Here is a 7,579-nt window from a genome sequence, read left to right as displayed (position 1 = left end):
CCCCATCGCCTCCTTCAGCCATCTTAATGGCCATTGGAACAAATTGTTCTCATCTGCCCATTCCACAAAAGCACAGAATCTAGAAATGAAGAAGTCACTGTTGTATCCATCACTCATGTTTAATTAGTTCTAGAAAGGAGACCTTCTAACCTGGAAGCCAGACCTGATGCACAGCTGTATACTAAAGGAGTAGGGAGCTTATTATTGACTATTTAAAATAAATTCTGTTGCCGAGGGAACAACCACCTCAGATAAATATGATTTAAGGCTTAGTAGATGGGGGAAATCACTCCTCCCCACACTCACACACCCTCCCAGTCTGCCAACCAAGGCCAGCCCCAGCTGCTAGGCAGGATGTCCTTAAAGACATGCTGAGGAGGAAGAGGGAACCCTTTCAGAACAACTTCTCAGACTGTGTGAGGGGCGTGAACAGGAATAATGGTATCACAGGCACGTTCCACAGTTTCAGGAGAGGAGCATCTCTCACTGCAGACTCCTGAGCCAGGAAATGTCCTCTTCTACACCTCACTCTACTATGCATTCCACATTTTTCTTATATATGACAATTTTTCTCCTAATAGCAGTTGGGAATTTGTTCCCGTGAAGGAATTTCCTTTTGGCATTCGATCTCTGAATATTTCCCTTGGGGCATCAAGAGAAACTCTCTTTTTACAGTGTGTAACTTTTTTCTTCTTATCTCACAGGTGTCCAACTGGATAGTAGGGTAAATCAACACCCATGTTACCTGGTGTCAGGGACAGGACAGTTAGTGACCTTGGAATGTGACCCCATGTCTGAAAACAGCAGTGCATATTGGTACCATCAGATACTAGGTCAGGGTCCTGAGATGCTCTTTAACTTCTATAATAATGAAGATACTGAGAAAGGAAATATCTCTGTGAGATTCAAAGATTTTCAGAAAAAAATTTGCCCTTCAACCTCAACATCAGTTCCTTGGAAAAAGGGGACTCTGCCCTCTATCTCTGTGCCAGCAGCAAAGACACAGTGATATAGAGGCTGCTCCCATCTGTTTACAAACCTGTTTGACCCAAGCCTGGGAAGCAATGAGAGAAGGGGCAGGAAGCAGGAGGCTGGCATCAGCTTTAGCTCAGCACCAGGGACTGGGGTCATGCATCAATTTCCCTCTAGGGCTGCCATTAACTATTTCTCACTAAAGACTCTGGGCCACTCTCTCTCATGTAATACTCAGCAAAGCTGTGTTGGTTCCAGCATTCTGTGGGTCCCTATCCACTCAAAACTGCATTTCCTGAATCCCTTAGGCTTATTTCCATTTTCTAGTGAGGGAAAGGATGCAATTATTTCAAAGCAGGAACCTTTCATGAAATAGCATAGTAAAACAGAAAGTTGCATCAGAACATTATTTCTGGAGCTTGGACACATTGTCCCACAATCACATCCAACCCATTTGGAAGAATGACTGCACAGAGAAATTGTGATTTTATATGGAGTATACATAGGCAGCTCACCTATGCTAAGCTCACATACACCTAAGCATCTAGGTGATGCAGTGAATAGAACACCAGGTAAGGAGTCAGGAAGACATGAGGGAGTTTGTGGCCTCAGACTTTTGCTAGCAATGTGACTGTAGGTAGGTCCCTTTGCTTCTGTTTGTCTCATCTATAAAATAGGGATACTGATAGCACCTACTTCCTGGGTTGCTATGAAGACCAAATGAGATAATCATTTTAAAATGCTTAGCACAGTGCTGGCCACATAGTAAGAGCTATAAATCTTAGCTCTTTTACATACTATTTACCTGAGGGCGAAGTTGATCCCTCCCTACCTGAAGCTCCATCTGAGGAAGAGGTTTTGAGGGTCATTAGGTTCCTTTTATATGGCAAATCTCCTGGTGGTGGTTCTATGCCAGCTGTGATTTACAAGGTAGGGGGACCATTGCTCATACAAAAGCTGACTGAAATATTCCAGGTTATATGGATGAAGAGGTTAGCCCTGGAGTTGAAGGATGCCTCCATTGTCCATCTCTAGAAAGGTAAAGGAAATAGATTGTTCTGTGACAATCACAGGTGGGTCACTCTCTTATTCATCTGTGGCAAGATTTTTGCCACAGTCCTTGTTAATCGACTGATCCTTCCACTGGAAGTTGGTCACCTATCTGAGAGCTAGTGAGCCTGTTGCATGGTCTATATGATATTTGCTGCCCAATAACTCCAGCAGAAATGCGAGGAGCAGAGGAGAGGTCTGTACACGTTTGCAGATTGACCAAGGCCTTTGATACAGTCAGTCCTGAGAGCTCATGGAAAATTATGGCAAAATTTAGTTCCCCAAAGAAGTTCATCAGCATTGTAACTAAATTTCATGACTTCTTGCTTTCCTGGGTTCTAGATAATGGACAATGCTCTTGTGCCTTCCCAGTCACCAGTGGAGTGAAACAAGGCTGTGTTAATTAACACCAAGAAAACTCAGGTGCTCCATCAGCCACCAACACATACTACAAGGAACTTTCAGTTACAGAAAGTGGAGGAGTTTTGAAGGCTGTGGATAAATTCATTTAACTTGGTAGTGTACTTTCCAGGGATGTACTCATTGATAATGAGGTTGACATGTGTATTGCCAGAGCTAGCTCATTGTCTGGGAGGCTCTGAAGGAAAGTATGGTAGAGCAGAGTTATTAGAGTGACTCCGAAACTCAAGGTCTACAGAGCTGTGATAGTGACTTCATTGTTGTGTGCCTATGAACCTTGGATAGTCTAGCAGCACAATGTCAGGAAACTGAATCACTTCCATTTGAATTGTCTTAGGAAGATTCTGAAGATCACCTGGCAGGCTAAGGTACCAGACACTGAGGTCTTTACTTGAACTAACCTGCCAAGCATTCAAACTCTGCTGCAGAGAGCACATATCCAGTGGGTTGACCACCTTTCTCAAATGCAAATCATATGCTTGCCAAAAAGACAGGTTTATGGGAAACTCGCACAGGGCAAGGGGTCCCATGGTGGTCAGAAGAAGCAATACAAAGACACTCTCAAGGTCTCGATTAAGAGCTTTGGAATTGATTGTGTGACATGGAAGACACTAACATAGGACAATTCAGCGTGGCATGCCCACATCAGAGAAGGTGCTGTGCTCAAGGAACAAAACAGAATTGAGACAGCTCAAAGAAAATGGAAGATGCAAAGTTGATAGCATCCACTCCAGATGTTCACATGGACTATTTGTTCCCAAACCATGGTACAGCATTCCAAGCTCTTATTGTTCTGATCTGCTACAGTCAGACACAATGAAAGCTGACTCTAGCATAGATATCATTTTGGTCCTCTTGGGGAACGAAGGACAACAACCAACCAACCAATTGTACTCACACACACACACACACACACAAACACACACTCCTACACACACGTGTAGATAGATAAATAGAGAGCCAGAAAGACAGACAGACAAACAGAAAGATTGATCAATCAGTCTTGAAGCATATAAGTACAGGTAAAGGGAATGTTCAGGAGTAGGAAGAGTTCAACCTCAAATTTGGCTTTAAAGGGTGCTGACTACTAGGAACAGGAGAAGGAACTGATTGAATCCCTCCCTAAGGCCACAGCTCTCCTCAGATCCAACTCCTCTAAGGAGTAAGGGCAAATCCTAGCCCTTCTACTACCTTTGACTACTAGGAGGAGCTATGGTGCCCTTAAGTTCAGATGTTTCTGGGAAGACCAGGGAGAATCTTCAAACAAAGGTGTTATTGTTGCATCCACTCCACATGTATATCAATGTCTAGAAAGGAGACTTTGTATCCTAGAAGGTAGCCATGATGCACAGTTGTGTATTGAAGGACTAAAGATCTTGTAATTGCTTTTCAAAAAACCCCCCAAAACACCATTTGTCAGAGGGAACAACCATCTCAAATAAAGATCATTTAAGGCTTGGCAGAAGGGAGATCACTGCTTTCCATATTCAGTGTATTTCCTGCCTGTCATCCAAGGGCAGCTCCACCCACTATGCAAGATGTCCCTAATGACATGTAGATGAGGAAGAGGTAGAGACAGGGCTGAGCCTTCAACCTGTCAGAGCAGGATCCCATTCCAGTGGTGGTGGGGGAGAGGGCATGAGGACCCATATTATCATAGGTACATTCTATCTGCTCTAGAAAGGAACCTCTCTAACTGCAGACACGTGAGGAGGGAAATCCCCTCTTCTAACCCTGACCCTACTATGCAAAGCAAGGGTTTCCTCACTATAATGATGTTTCTTAATAGCAGGTGAATACTAGTCCCAGATGGGATTTTGCTTTTTTTAGGTTCTTCCTCTAAACAATTTTCTTAGAACTTCCAAAGAGCTTCTTCTCCTTGAATTTGTTATCCAGCTTCTTTCTTTCTTCTTACCCCACAGGTGGTCAAAAATGGATACTAGAGTCACTCACCATCCAAGTCACCTGATATCCGGGACAGGATAGTCAGTGACCCTTGGAAGTGACATCATCTCTGAGCCAGAAGGTTCCAACAGTCCTTCCTACATCAGATACAAGATCACAGCCTTGACATGCTCTTTTACTTCAACTAAGAAATTGATTGATAAAGGAAAAATCTCTGACGAATTCACAGCTGATCACCATGACAATTTTCTCTTCAACCTCAATATCAGTTACTTGGAGCAGGGAGATTCTGCCCTCTGTCTCTGTGCCAGCATCAGAGATGCAGTGCCACAGAGTCACCTCTTATCTGTTCACCAAATTGTTGGGCTCAGTGTCAGTGAGAAATGGCAGGGGAGAAAGGAAGGAGGAGACTGATGTAAATTTCAGGTTAGTCCTAGGCTCTATCACTTTCCCTTTGGTAATGACATTATCTACTTCTCACTGTGATACCTAGGACCATCCCTCCCTCTTAATACTCCAGCAAAGCTATGTTTCTTCAAGGTGCCCTGTGGATCCCTATCCACTCAAAACCACAGTTCATTTGTCTCCATGGATGGATTGCTTTTCCTAGTCAGGAAGAACGTGCTGTTTCTTCAAACCTGAAACATTTAGTGAAGTAATAGATAAAAGTAGAAATAACAGATTGTCTATTTTGAAGATAGGGCACATTGTCCCATCAATACATGTACCAGCATTGGAATATGACAATACATAGTGATCATGCATGGGTTTATACTTAGGCACTTCATATATACATAAGCATGTAGAAATGAATTGAATAGAAAACCAGGTAAGGGACACGAAAGACAAGAGTGGAAACTTGGCCTCATAAACTGACTAATTATGTGACCTTGGGCTAGTCACTTAACCATGCCTGTCTCATTTGTAAAATGAGGATGATAATAATACCTACTTCCCAGGTTGTGAGGATGAAATGAGATAATAATTATAAAGTACTTAGCGCAGAACTGGTTACAAAGTAGGCACAACAAAATGTTAGCATATACACATACATATACATATATACACACATATATATCTATACATAAACATATACACATACACACATGTACATATACACATATACATTCATACATCCATATTCATATGCAACATATGAATCCTGGAGCCTTGAAATACAGGTAAAGGGAATTTTCAGGAGTAGGAAGGCTAGAAGAGTGCTGACTAGTAGGAAAAGGAGGTGCTGACTGAATCCCTCAGACCATTTCTTCAGCCCCTCTTCTTCCTCCTTCTAAGGCTTCAACTACCCCCTGACCCATCTCCTCTAAGGAGCAAAGTACAAGTCCTAGTGATCCTACTTCCTTCGACCACTAAGAGGAGCTATGATTCTCTGAATTTCAGATGTTTCTGGCAAGAGAATCTTCAAATAAGGACATGATTATTGTTTCCATCCTCATGTTTGCTTTGTTCTGGAATGGAGACCTTGTATCTTAGAAGCCAGTCCTGATGAAAAACTGTATGTTAAAGGATTATGGAGCTTATAATTGGCTTCCTTCCTTCCTTCCTTCCTTCCTTCCTTCCTTCCTTCCTTCCTTCCTTCCTTCCTTCCTTCCTTCATCTATTTCTCTTTTTCTCTCTTTCTTTTTCAAAAAAAAATTTTTTTTGGCAGAGAGGGCAACTATCTCAGACCAATTTTATCCAAAGTGTGGGGAAGGTGGATCATACCTTCTCCACACTCATACACCCTGGCTAACATTCAATGCTAGTCCTACATGTTGGGTAGGACATCACCAATGACATAAAGACAAAGAGCAGAGAGTGACACCACTGTACTTGCATTGTGTCATGGCAACATCTCTGATTGATAATGGCAGTGATCAGAAATAGTGATGTCACAGGCACAATCACCTGTTTAGGAAAGAAATCTCTTTCACTGAAGACTTCAGAGGTAGAAAATGTCCTCTTCTAGACCCGACCCTTCCTTTCATGTATATCATGGAATATATGATGTATGACAATTGGCTTCTTAATAAAAAGGGAATACTGGTCCTAATTGGGATGTTGTATTCAGAGACTCCACCTCAAAACCAGACTTACACAACTTGTCAGTAGGTAGGGGCCAAAATTAAAGTAGGTTAAACTTTTTTGGGACACAATTAAATTTTCAGTGGCTCACTTTCCAAGTAAAGGAATAATTAATGCTTAAACTATTTTGCAACTAAACCATACTTTTAAAAATGGGAAGTTTCAATTAATATCAATCAATTATAATTATTTTTTAAGATTTTTATTTATAATGAAATCACATAATGTTAAAAATTGCTTTGCTAAGCAGTACAAGTTTTAATACATTTTTCAGATTTTCCTGCTGTTTATATTTAGGTAATGAGACTTATACTTCTTGTCAGAAATCAATTTATCTACTCCAGAATTATGTTTCAAATTCGTTTCTTAAAAATCAGAAAACTAACCTTAATAATTGCCTCATTTTCTGAGTTTAATTTTTTGGAAAACCATTGTTCCCTAATGAGATTTTTCAACCATTTGGACACTTTAATTGGTGTTTCATTAGTGTCCAATTTGCTTAAGTCAGGATGTTTGAATTCAAAATGGCTCTTACTTCTCAGCAATCAAGGCACCATATTTTGTCTGTCATGTAAGCAAACAATCATCTATTTGTCCCCTGCAGATTAGACACTCTATATTTAGATTAAGTCCTCCATTTCTTTTCATCACCTGATTTAGAAAGTTGTCCTAAAAACTTTAATGTTAGAAACAAAAATTGTTTGTTGTTGCTGTTTGTCCTTTATTGAAGACGATCAAGGACATCGCAAAGTAATGTTTTGATTTGCAGGTGAATTTCATTAAGTTAGAGTTGTGAAAGGTTGTCAGCTTGACTCTCTTTCAGAGTCATCCAAGTTCAATGACAAGAAGAAAGTCAAGAGGACTGGCCACAGTCCTGGATGCAATGGCTGACCTTGGCATCTGGGATGTCTGAACAAGCTCTCAGTGATCCCCAGCACTTGTTTCTGCCACTTTCATGGCCATTGGAACAAATTGTTCTCTTCTGTCCATTCCAAGAAGACAGAGAATCTGCAAATGAAGATGTGATTTTTGTATCTACTACTCAGGTTTAGCTAGTTCTAGAAAGGAGATCTTGTAACCTGGAAGCCAGCCCTGATGCACAGCTGTGTACCGAATGAACAGGGAGCTTGTCATTGACTTTTTCAAG

The sequence above is a fragment of the Notamacropus eugenii genome, chromosome 3, assembly GCF_028372415.1.
Source record: "Notamacropus eugenii isolate mMacEug1 chromosome 3, mMacEug1.pri_v2, whole genome shotgun sequence".
NCBI lineage: Eukaryota > Metazoa > Chordata > Mammalia > Diprotodontia > Macropodidae > Notamacropus > Notamacropus eugenii.
Note: the sequence above shows the minus strand (reverse complement) of the source record.